Source organism: Protopterus annectens, chromosome 13.part0 (genome assembly GCF_019279795.1).
Source record: "Protopterus annectens isolate FY-2018-M chromosome 13.part0, PAN1.0, whole genome shotgun sequence".
Taxonomy (NCBI): domain Eukaryota; kingdom Metazoa; phylum Chordata; order Ceratodontiformes; family Protopteridae; genus Protopterus; species Protopterus annectens.
The window spans coordinates 584,148,560-584,162,293 of record NC_056747.1 but is presented as its reverse complement, the minus strand read 5'-3'; the positions used below and the strand labels follow the sequence as shown (position 1 = coordinate 584,162,293).

The window sequence follows — 13,734 nt, the reverse complement described above, 5'->3', positions numbered from 1 at the left end:
GTACTACCTACAAAGAGTAAGACTGAAAGGCAGGTAATTTAGAGATGATTGGGGACACTATTATTTAGAAGTTCTAAGATGGAAAGGCAAATCCCTTACAGATGTTAAGCATGCACTGTTTATGAGCATTAAGACACAAAGGCAAGTGATTCACAGATGCTCCAGGCAGTGCTACCTGTGAGATATATGACAGAAAGGCAAGTGATTTACCGATGCTTGAAACAACAGTACTTATAAGAACTGTATCAGAATCAATCGCTGCAAATTTATAAGGGAAGGTTTCTAGGCTGTCAGTATCTGCAGATTTGTTAATCATACTGCCCTTTATTTATTTATTTTACACTTTAGTGGCAGAGTGCCTCAATACACAGAACAGTACTGCATGGGAGTAATGAATTCAAGTGTGTCAGACGACAGTGAGGGATTAGTAGTAAAGTATTCAGAGGTTATAAAACAATTTCATTATAGTAACACTTATGCTGAAATAATTATTATAACTGAAGTTACTATTGAAGTCAGGTAGATGCTAGGGTTTGCTGCACTTAGACACAGCCTTAATGAGATCTCAGCAAAATGTGTAGGAATTAATGTATTTTACTACATAGCTACAAACAACTTGAAGGTGATAATTTTCTGTGATCTTCTAGCAAGGCAGTTATAAGGGTCTCCAGATTCATCCAGGAGCTAGGCATCCAGTCCTTTTCAGGAATACATACTGCTTGTATATCTAATTACTCATCATTAGTACGTTTTAACAACTCACCAACAAGTGTTAGATGTACTTCTGACTCTACACGTTATTAGTGGAACAGGATAGCTTTGAGTGTGGACATAACATCAGCAAAACACCTAACAAAAATACAGTGTGTGTGATATACAGGAAAATCAAATAACAAACAACACTTTGCTGGAAGATGATGTGCCCTGGTTGTGAGAGGTCACATATGCAAAATGAGAAAAAAGGGGGTTGTTAGTATTTACATTCCATGTGCAGAAAACTGGATGGTGGTTAGCTAGTGAATACAGAAGGGCTTCTGAGGCAAAAATCTAGTTCAAATTAATCACCAACATCAAGGTAAGCATAGCAGAAATAACACTTGCTGGGCTAAATCTAGCTTCTTTTCCTTTTGGCTTTTTCCCATAATGGGTCGCCACAGCAGAACAACGGTCCGCAGAACAATTGGCAGTGGAGTTTTATGGTGTCGAGTTGCCAGCCTGGCGCCCAACCTTCAACAGAAGGTGCACACACTCACACATAGGGCCAGTTTACAGTGTCCAATCCACCTTCGGTGTGTCTTTGGGATTTGGGAGGAAACCGGAAGAAACCCATGTGACCGCAGAGAGGACATGCAGACTCCGCAAAGAAGGCACTCCAGCCGAGAATCGAACTGGAGAACTTCTTGATGTGAGGTGGCAATGCTAACCGCCGTACCAATGCAGCTACCCATGGGTTAAATCTATCAATATTTGAAAATTTTGAGAAATAGTCAATGAATATTAGTGTACAACCAACTCAAGTTACACACAAAAGGCACAGTCAACAGGATTTTTTTCTTGTTAGTCAAGTGTTTATATAATAAAATACTGGTGTTTCATGCACTTCCGTTTTGTTTACTGGGGGAAAACAAGCTTGATGCTTCAATTTAACTGTAGCTCCAGAGCAGATACTCCCATTTTCCATGTTTTTATTCTCCACATAAATAAAGTATTTAAACCTGCTTGCATACTTTTTCGTGTAAGCAGTACTGTGGTCAAAAATCCATATGCCTGTGCTGTGCTTATGTAAAATCCTGAAAACTAATACTCATTTATATCAGATTAATTGTAGTCTGCATAACCAAACCAGGAAAAATATTAAGTGATTTTCATAAAAGAACAAGTAAGCAAATTAAAGTTCTAAGCAATAATTGTTGTATTATAATACAACAATGTGATGAACAGACACTTAAAAAACATTGAATTTCTATAAACTAAAATTATGCAAGAGCAAAACAAAGCAATTTTTTCATATTCGTGAATACAATTTTGTGTGGAAACATTTTGCATGTATTGTACACAAAACATTTTCTGAAAAGATGAGCTGCATATTTGTTCATAGGCTATGCATTCAGGACAGTTTTGTTACAACTATGATTTCTGTGAACAGTATTAAAGAGACTGGTCAAATTGTTGAGATGGCTAGTGTAAAGAAAACAGCAGCTAGGTGCTCTCCATCTACAAATTTTTATGTGCTCAGTTTTCTGCATTTCTACTTCTTTCCACAGAGTAAACTTCTTAGTCATCTGGAAATGCTAAATGCTACTTGCATACAATATGTTGTGTGCTACAGAATGGTGCTTATGTAATGTTACACTGAAGGCAATTTCTGCAGTTGGAGAATTCTCCCTTTCTGCAAACTGCAGTCTTTAGAGTCGATTATGAGAGTGTGGTTTATGATGGGGTTTAGTTTCTGGATTTTCTTCTATGGCTCTTCATATTTGACTTTCAACTATTTGCCAAGTGACTTTACTGCTTTTCCTTTAATGCTGAACCATGCATTTTGCATTTGTGTGTTCTATTTTAATTTACATTACCTAAACATTTTTATATACATTTATAGTATAAAGTAAGTCATGAGGTATGATTCTATAGCACAAGTAACCGACTAATGCTCACATAACACAATTTTTAAAAAATAACAGCATGCAATACGTTCACAATGTAATAATTACTAAATTAAAAAGACAGGATTAGATTATTAAAATAAAATCATACAGGTTATTTCTATAGAGCTGACTATGACCCAGATGATCCAGGTTTAACTAGCTATCTGGGCACTGGAACAGCTGGCTGGAGAAGAACAAGGAATGAGGAGGTGGAACCTGCTCACTTCTTTCTGAAGGAGTGTTGAGAGGTGCATGTCTGGGGTTCAAGCACTGTGCAGAAATCCGGAGACTGGGTCACTTTGCCTTCACAAGGATAGGGCTAATGAAGGAATGCCTCTCATAGTAGCAGAAGAGACACGCATTAAGTATTGTCACTGCACGCAAAGTCCTTCAGCCGTAACAAGCTTTCACAGGGGAGCATGTAATGCTATAAATACAAAATACTAGATTCTCTGAAGGATGATACCACCCCTTCCCGCTTCTTACTTTTAGAAGGGATAAGTAGGCCCTCTTCAAAAGGAACCTTGACGATTGGATGGGAGAAAGGAAATTCAACCCAGGGATCACGTCAGTCGCCCTGCCAGACAGGGGTCCAGGAAAGTAAATAGTGTGGGAAGAAATAGCCAGGGAATTGTTATGGCTAGGCTTGTATAGGCCCTAGGGCAGATAGCCTAGTACCAACCTATGAACCCATGAACCTAAGTAAGGCTCACTCCTACAGATACAAAGAATAGGCAGCTGGGTGAGCAGGAAAGGGTGCTTGATGGTCAACAGCAAAAAAAAAAGATAACCAAAACATAAAAAAATATTAAGGGAGTTCATAAGTAATAAATACTGGGAAAGATACATTACTGAGTGAGTTTCACAGTATAATCTCGTGTAGTAATTATTCACAAAAAAATGTTAAGTCATTTTCATATAGTAAAGGTAAACAAACTAATGTACAAGAACTGCTGCTTTAAAAAGGGACAATTTAATGAAAAGTATACTGAAAAAGCAGAATGACCTTCTGTAAACTAACAAATAATGCAAAAGCAAAACAACCTTTCCCATGTTTGTGAATACATAGTTGTGTTAGCATTTCAATTGAACAGTGGTTGCTTAAACAGAATAATAAATCAGTGTCTCAAAATAATAGGCCCAATTCCAAAAGACATACTCTCTGTGTACGTGACCATTTACACTGAGAGCGGGCTAACGACAGGTGTTTTGGAATCTGTCTCCTGGTTTAAGTCTGTTTACAGATAGGCCTTGCACTGCAGTAAGTCACTTACACTGAGAGCAAGTCTTTTGGAATCAGGGAAGACATACAGAGCGTAACTTTTGAATCTAGCCTAATGTAGTTCATCAGCTGCGTAAAAGCAAACAGAAATGTTTTCACAGTAAGTGAATATAAAATTGTTTAAAAAGATTTTCAATTAATTTGTGAAATAATTAAGTGTAGGTCTGAGATATAGCAGAAAACCATGAACGGTAAAATGGCTAAAAATGGATCTGGTTTTAAAGTGGATGAGAACGGGGGCGCATAGTAATGCTATTAATGTTAATAACAGCTTACTTTGAGATAGAGTGAGAAAGTCTTAAATGACATTCCAGAAAAAAATCAAAAAGTGTAAATGTTAAATATAAGGGTTACCACAATTTAAAAGTTGTTTCAGAATTTGGGAACAGTAAAGAAATCACTTGAAAAGTAATTCACAGAATTTACAGAACTTACAACAGCATTTCAGTTTGAAAACCCTGATAATTGCAGGTCATTCTACAGTTTCAAATTTTATAGCAAAAATCAAGAGCATTAAAGTACTTCAGAATATATGACAAAGATGCTCAAATTTAACTGCGAATTACAGCAAGAAACATGGCATTGATGGATAAAACCTAACTATGTCCCAGATGATCTAGATTCAGTCAGAAGCTCAGGTGTCTGAGGTGCTGACAGGGACAGAATCATACAGGCATTCCTTGCTGGTAAACATGGTCCATACTAGGAATAATCCTTGGACACAATAGGCGAGTGTGTGTGTGTGTGTGTGTGTGTGTGTGTGTGTGTGTGTGTGTGTGTGTGTGTGTGTGTGTGTGTGTGTGTGTGTGTGTGTGTGTATGCGCGCCCACTGGGGGTAGGGTCATAAATTAAAAAAAAAAAAAATTCCTGGTGGAAGCAGTCAATGGAATGAACCCCAGGATACCCTTAAATGTTACTCCAGTCTCAGTCTTAGACCAGATATAGTTTGGTGACTACAAGAGAAACTGGTAGACCTGGAGATGGATAGAGGCGCTGGGGGTAATACAGAAACAATAAAACAGAAAGGGAACAAAAAATATATTAACTGAAAATTAAAAAGTTTGGAAAAGGGCTTAAAGATGTCCTAAAACAGAGATCTGTATGTGACATATGTTGTGAAAGTCCGTTTTGGATATTCTGCACAAGTTATCAATTAGTGCAGTATTAAGCAGTTTCTCTTATATGTTTACACAACAAAAGCTCTTGGCAGAAATGGGGTTTCTTGCCCAAAGTCTCGTACAGTGGATTGGCAACAATATACACACTGAAGACTTAACCACTTGTTGCAAAGGATTTCAGATATTACAAAACTCATCAGTGCTAACACCGAGCATCCTCTTGAATGGTCATCTGTAGCACTATTATGTTATATTAGAGCAGCTGGCGAGGCGGTCCAGACAGGGTTTGGATCCAGGTCCAAGCTACAAGTGCTTTACACAACAGAATGGGGAGAAATATTATGAGGGGGGAAGAGAGGAAAAAGAGGCACTGAATATAATAAAACAAGGTATTATATTTACTTATAATGGTTACATTTTCAGCTATACTCGTGTGCCCATCTCCACAGAACATTTTAGCCTTTTTCAAAAGAGCTTTAAATATGTTCCTTCAAGAGGTTTGGATGTTGCTGACTGCTTAGCAGAGTTTAAATTATTCACAAGAAAGTTAAATTTAGAGATATTTTTTCATAAATAAAGGGGTGGCAGAGTAGGTATAGAGAGTAAAGTAACGGCCAATTTTGGGTTAAAATGAAAAGCATCTTCAATACACAATAACATCCTTTAACATCTTTGAGAAAGGTGCTATGGATGATAGTTACTTGTTTGAAAAGGAAAATAAAAAACAATATCACCACTGTAATTGAACAATTAGGAAAGAGCATTACTGAAAGAGTTACCCAAGGTCAGTTCCATACGATTTATGAAGCCAGAAAAGGGAGATGGGATGGTTTTGTTCAACTCCATGGTTTATTCCAGTGTGATGCTTAATATTTTACCATGTAAACACATACATGCCTGCTTCAAAAAATGAAGTTAATATTGTATATTCATAGGTGTGTACTAGGCTAATGGCCCTGGAACCTTTGCCAGCCTAGCCCATAGGATTACCCTGGCATCGTTCTACCTGACGTTAGTACCCAGTGCATCTGTCGAGCAGAGCTACTGGAGTGATCCCTGGGGTGAATTTTCTATTTCCCATCCACTCATCAAGATTTCTCTTGAAGAGGGCCAGTGAGGTGCTCTGTTTGACATGCATGGGAAGTCTATTCCATGGCATGGGCAGTCTCTGGGTTATGAACTTGTCCCGTCAGCTTGTTCTGCTGATGGTGGTAATGAGGCTGAGGTCTCTGGAGCGTGTGATCAGGAGGGATTGGGATTTCTTTAGATGTAGCATTTCTAACAGAGCTTGGTCAGACATGACTTTGTAGATCAATCAGAGATCGCCTCTACGTAGGCGATATGAGACAGAGAATAGTTGGAGTTTTGAGTCTGTCCATATAGGACAAGTGTTTAAGACCTAGGATCCTCTTTGTGAGGTACTTTTGCGGCCTCTCCATTTGTTTCAGGTGTCTAGTGAGGTACATGCCAACTGGGGCATTACACTCGATGACTGGCCTAATGAGGGAAGAGTAGAGGGAGACAATGACCTCTTTCCTCCTGGATGCAAAACCCTTAGTAATGAGATGTGCCATACAGAAGGACTTTCTGACCACAGTGGCAATGTGGTGGTCAAAAAGAGAGGTTCCTGTCAACCTGTGTTTCCAGATCTCTTATAACGCCTTCTGTGTTCAGTGGACTACCATCAATATGGTAATGCATGGGAAATGAGTTTTTCCCAAAGGAATGACGACACATTTTTTGGCATTGAGCTTAAGGCCATGGTTCTGACACCAGTCGTTGGTCTCAGTGAGGCCTTTCTGTAGGATGTCAACATCACTTGGGGAGTTAATAATAGCTCCGAACTTGCAATCATCCACAAACTTTGTCAGCTAGAGTCCCTTCATGTTGCCCTGGACTTCAGAGAAGTAGATATCAAACAGGAGAGGATCCAGGACCGAACCCTGTGGGACTCCATTCATGACTGGTGGCAGTCTGACTTGGAGTCAGCTACTTTCACACTGTTGGTTCTATCTGTGAGCCAGTTTGCAACCCACCTAGTGATATAGAGGTTGATACCTACCTTGGTGAGTTTTTCTATGATTTCTGAGTGGGGAATGGTATCAAAGGCTTTGGCCAGATCAAGGTAGGCTGTATGAACCCTGCCATCATCCACAGCTCTGGTGACTGACTCAAAGAAGTCGACCAGATTGAGCAGCTATAATCTACCCTTCACAAAACCAAACTGTGTGGGATCCAGAGTTTGGAGATTCCTTATATCCTTGTTTTTAGGTCCATGATGATGCGTTCCATAGCTTTGCATATCAGACTCATTCATCAGGCTAATGGGGCAATAGTTCCCAGGAACTGTAGTCGCTCGTCCTTTGTGGAGAGGGATGACTGTAGCAGTACCCCATTCGGTAGGGACAAAGCCAGAGGTGAGGCTGTGATTGAAAAGGGCACACAGGTACGGTGCCACTTCACTCTGTAGTTCATGTAGAATACAACCAGGGATTTTGTCAGGTCCCATAGAAGCTGTATTCTTGGCTTGGACAATGCTGTTTTAATCTGTGCAGCAGTAATACTGGATGCCTGGCAATCTACTGGTATTTTGATTGGTCCTTTTGTGAGGGGGGGGGTAAATCTGGCACTGAATCTGTTGGCCAGTATATTGGCAATATCTGTTGGCTCAGTATAGGCGGTACCATTGTGCAGTAACTCGGAGCAAATCTCGGTATTGCCGTGGAGATTCTTTACATAACTATAGAAGGCCTTGTGGTTGTCCTTACTATCTGCTGCAATTCTGTTTTCATAGCTAGCTTTAGAGGATTTGATAAGGGATCTCAACTTTTTGCTGAGGCTAATAAGGGAGTGTTTCCCGTCTTGGGGCTTCACCTTATTCCGCATCAGTTTCCTCCTTCTATTGTAGAGTTTATGGCAGGGGACCACCAGATTGGCTTTCTTTTTTTGGAGTAGAGTGTCTTGGTTCTATTGGATATGGCGAGATCCATGCATTTGTGTACGTGTTCGTATAGTGCACTGGTGTATGATTTGGTGGTCATGCAACTATTCTCCATTTGCATGGGTGCTGTGAAGTTAACCAACTCTGTTTTTAGGAGCCCAAAGTTAGCTTTGGAGAAGTTTTTCATAGTGGTTACCTTTGCGAGGCGGGTGGGAGGGATATGGATTTCCAAGGTGATTAGTTTGTGGTAGGATCTAACCAGGGAGGAGTTGACTAATGGTGTACAGCAACAGTCGTCCATGTTAGTAATGACCAGATCAAGGATGTTGCTACCTCTAGTGGGAGTAAGAATGAGCTGGTCCAGGGCATTGGAATTAATGAATTCCAGGAAACATTGGGCAAGTGTATTGGTACACGAGTAGTTTTCCCAGTTAATGGAGGGGTAGTTAAAGTCGCCCAGTATGAGAGTGTTAGGTTGGACCCTAATATTCTCCAGGATGCTTAGGAACGTGGAGTGCGAGTCTTGGGACATGGTTGGGGACCTATAGCAGGCTATGACCTGAATTGCTGTCTTACCCAATGTTAGCTGCACCTGAAGTATCTCTGATGCGTTACGTTGGGCTACCAGTCTCTAGGTGTGTGCATCCTTTATGAATAGGGAAACACCACCGCCTTTGGAGCTTCAGTCCAAGTTCTGGGGCGGAAAAGTGTGGAATGAGTTACAGCCTGGTAGTACAGGAGTGCTTCTGCTGCCTTGAACCAGGTCTCTGTTACAACACAAATGTCGATGTTCTCCATGCAAGTGCATTTTGAGATTTAGACTTCTAGCATTGAGCAGCATGACTCTCAGATTACATTTGTTTGTAGCTGTTATGGTGGTAATTTGGACTTTGGAACACTGCCTAAAAAAGGCATTATAGGGGTGGCAAGAGCCTTGGCCGCATCCGGAAGCCCAGAGATGACAGACGCAGGCCATCTCTGGCAAAGCATCGTGGTCTGTCAATCATGTCATCCCAGGCAGACAGATACTGGATCCCCTTAGAATGACACCAGAAACTTAGCCAATTGTTGAAATCAATAATTTTCTGCTTGTACTGTGGTATCATTCTGAGTGATGGTAGGAGGCTGCTCAGGGCTAGGGTCTTACCCGCCTGGGCTACATAATCCGAGAGTTCCTCCATGACTCTCTTCATGTAGTTCAGGGAGGTACGTCTCAGGTCATTCACACCCACATGTACAATGATAGAGTCATATTTGTACCTGTTGTTGAGGAACCCGAATGCGTACGTTATGTGGTGGATCCTGGCACATGACAGCCAGCTGACTGTTACCTTCTCCTTATTCAACCTAGTGAGTGGAACATCAGTGTACCTCACTATCAAGTCACCTATGACTAGTGTGTTGGGCATGCTGTTTTGCCTTAGGGGCTTTGGTTGAGTGGCACACTGTTTAGGAGAGTTGTGTGTCTCATGATTAGTGTTGTGTTGTGATGGTAGAGTGCGTTTCTGCCTTGGAGGTCTCTGCTGTTTCGGAAGATTTTTATTGAGAGCCTCCGCAAAGGTGTGTGTGTGTTGTTTGTGTTTTTATGTGAAGGCAGTGATGGTGTGTGTTCTGGATGTGTTGACCTTCTCCTCTTGACCAGCTATCCCGGTCTTGCTGGAGAGTGCATGGGTTCCACTTTGGATATATAAGTGCATCTCTCGCAAGTCTGAGTGTTGGGAGGTAATAGGAAAGGGTACATGAGGCAGTTGCTACATTGCCTCAGAATGCCCAAGTTCACCAGGTTAATAGGAGAAAGCACAGGGAACTAACCTTTAGACATGCCTGGAGGGATGGGCATTAATAATAAGTACTGGAGCAGTTTCCTTGTAGAACGTTTAGTGCTGGTAGCACTTGTGTGCTACATAATTGCTACAAGAAGTTTGGAAAAGTGCTAGACTAATAAGCTAGGAAAAGTGCAGGAGAGGAGAGAACTAGCAGTGTTAGATATTATGAATATAAGGCTGAAATTAATTCTGTTGTAAATATGCTGAAAGAAAAAGCTTGCTTTAATGCAGAAACAGAGTTTAGTAATATGTGATCAGCAACCATACTAAATGACTGTGGCTTAAAAAATAAGGAACTTGCTTATGAGTGTATTACACACACATCAAGAAAGCTGACTTCTTACAGACATGACAAGAATGTAATCTGCTTTCAATGGACAACAGGACATGTTTTTCTAAGAAAGTTTAAAAATATGCTTTTCTAAGAAAGTTAATCCACAAGGCGTTTCCTTGAAGACAGTTTACTTATCAGCATTTGCACAAGAACAGATGTGTCAGCATTTGCGTCATCAATGCAGTATCTTTCCAAAACCAAGAGGGTGTGTGTTTAACTAAAATATATATATATATATATATATATATATATATATATAAAGTCTGTATTAAATCCAGTTATGTTAGGGGTATGGTAGGGACACATTTGTTGTCCTGGGGTAAATGTTATATCTCTCATCATCTGTACTATATGAGAAGTAAAGTGGAACAGTACTTTAAGCTGCAACGTTAGTCCATTTGGTTTGTTATAAAAAGTTATTTGTTATTGCTCTAAAGTTGATGCTGCAAAGTATATTCCCTCATCAGTGTATATTTTGCAAGTTTCTGTATGCAACAGACTGTGAATGCAACTATAACCAGACTTTGATTCCAGCCAGCAAGACTGAGTGTCTTAAGAAGACTTCAAATCCCACAGCAAGCAGCAAGTAAGAAGCTCCATATAATTTTTCAATGGCAAGCTAGCCTGCATTTGAACCTACAATCTGCATTCAAACACATGGGGAGTGATGGTAAGCCCTGCAGAGGGTCACTTCAGTTAAATTGCAGTAACTAACATTTGTACGTATGTGTAAATCCTAAACAGAAGTATTCCAGTTTATGCAGCTTGCAGTAGTAAAGTTTTTTAGACATCTAAAATCCGGGGTGAGACCAGTTCAAGAATTTCGCAGTGCCATAAATTCTCCAAGAAAAGGTGGATGTCCACTAGCACAGCAGTCCGCTGCCTGTTGTGCTTTCCCAGCTTCTCGAATGACTTTGAAAAATTTCCAGCCATCAGCAACAACAGCCTGATCACCTGTTTTCTTGCTAACTGGTAAGACTTTTTTCTGTGTCACATATTTAGTGTGGATGATGTTAGACAGTTTGTATATTATTAGACAGTATGGATATTATTTATAATTCATACAGGAGTAAACCAAACTTTAGTAAATTGCAATGTTGGTATACACAGCACATTAGTAAATGTAAAACCTTATTAGAGCAGGTTGATAGTAAGGCATTATGCAAATGTATTACAATATTTAACTGGTATCTCAAAGAAAACAATGTGAAATATGACAAATGTTTATTGTGTGCTTCAACAAAAACTGCATTTTGTGTATTATGCCATAAAAAAAGTATTGCATCATATTGCTAAAAAAATAGACTGTAAAGACAGATCTGTTCATGATAAAGAATTAACTAAGGGTAAAGTGTTTCTATTATATTCAGATGTTGAACAGTTATGTCCTGTTACCACATGCGAGTCAAATTAGTTACTGATAGAACCCCTAGTACATTTTGTTACAAAGGAATGTAGTAAACTTCTAAAAGACAGACACAATGAGTTCAGGAAGTTTAGACAAGTTATACATACATCTTTTCAAAAGTGCATAGGAGTTTCAAATTCAGCAGAACAGCTTACTAAAAAATGTCAGAAAGACCATGCAATATTACAGCAGACTCTTAAACAACAGTTACAAGATGAAAATAGATTAGCTGAACTGACAGAGACTGACTTCCTACATACATTGGGAAAGAGTAGGAAACTACAGCTGATCTGTACAAAAGAGATATATTTTATAATATGTTTGTGTTTTGAAAATGGTTAAGCTTACATGGTAGGATGGTAGGATCTGACAAATCATTCTCAAATGTTTAAAACTTCCATTCAATTAAAGCAATGTATTTATCAGTACTACAGTAAAAAGTAGAGCATATGACTGCCATTCTTAGCATAGTCAAAAGGTAAACAAAACTGTTCTAGTGTATAAAATTAAATAAAAATAGATAATAAGAGTAAAAAGTTAAAGTCACAAGACTGACATGATTGTATAAAGATATGCAGATACAAGACAGACATGCATGTATGTTATTTTCATCTAGGAGTACATTTGTTTACAATGCACAAAAGCAGACAACAGCAAATATAAATAATGTAAGTATAAACATATGTTAATTAAGCTAATATCTATTTTGTTTTTTACAATTTTTTTATAAGTATATAGTAACACCAAACAGTTAAAGTTCTGAATTTTAAAAAGAAATAAAATCACAGATGGTATTAGTTAAACAGTTTTTGTAAAATTAATGGCAGGACAGTTAAATAGTTACATAAATAAAATACTGAAATCCATTTAAGCTAATTGTAAAATAATGTCTGTTTATGTAGATAAATGCATAGTTATGCAAATCACAATCACATTAAAGGAAAAATGCCAAAAGAATTAACTATAGTTTACATAGTATGAAATGTGAGCTCAGACCTTCCTAGACTGAATGAATAGTTACAGGAAATGTTGGAAAGATAAGATAAACAACAAGACTGATTGCCAGACAAGTAGCTTGAGTTTTTCTAAAGCATTGTTATTAAAACATACTTGTTAAAATGTTTACAGGCAACACTATTTGGTAATTGTAATAAAATGTCACAATTGTGCATAGATGTCACTGATAATCTGTTTGCAAGTAAATGTTAAAAGAAAAAAACTCATTTGCATCAAGTACAGCCAATAAATGGGCTATAGTATACATACAGTTCAAATCAATTGTGCAGCAGGGGGTAAATGCCTACTAGTGGTAGTAAACAGCAAACGCTTTATAAATAATTATCAAATCAGACAGGGGTCTATAGTTTGGTAACCTAATAAAATAAATGTATAACCAAAGTGTTGGGCTGACGTGCATTCTATTCTCACAGTGTAAGGCAGATAAACAGTGCTGCAGTACTACAGGGGGAGGGGTACTTTCTCAGTTTTACACTGACTGTATAAGCAGTATTGCACAAGGGTCAGAAAAAAGCTACAAGAAAAATAATATTTCATTCCTTCTTGACAATACTCTTTTAGGGGGAGGAAAAACAGGTATTAGTGCATTAGAAATATTGGTAAACAGATTAAACCTGACAGGATAAGATATTTTACAAGTTGTTAATAGCTATCATAATGGTTATTATTGTATTGTTTAGTATTAAATTGTATTTACAACCTGTTAAACTGTAAAGCTATACAAGAGATGGCTTAAAATTGCTAACAGCTATACAAGAGAGAGTAAAGCTATATAAAAAACTGAACAAGATTGGTCACTATTTTAAATATGTTTTTGACAAAACAATGTTGGTATAAAAAAGCATGAATACTTTTAATTGTTGAATATGTAGTTTAAAATAACAGGACATATGCCTTTGGTGTCAATTCCACTAGATACTTCTTAAGAGACATAAAAGTTTTCCAAATGTACTTTATAGTCTTTGTATATACAAATGCAGAAGAATTCAGTACAAATAAAATTAATATCTAGTAATAAAATGCATGAATAACAAACAGTCTGTGTAAATACATACTGTACAGAATACATTGTAATAAGTTTAAAAGTAATTTGTCAAGTTGTAATATCACTGGTTTTACCCCAGTAAAATAATTGCTTTCAAATATTTTTTATCTAAGCCCAG

General features: G+C 38.3%; 1 protein-coding gene across 1 annotated transcript in view; it reads right to left on the bottom strand.

The window, feature by feature from the left end:
* The window catches only part of KIAA0753 (KIAA0753 ortholog), a 1,485,993-nt gene that overhangs the window by 1,458,532 nt on the left and 13,727 nt on the right, over positions 1 to 13,734 (bottom strand). The gene's annotated exons all lie outside the window — the stretch shown is intronic.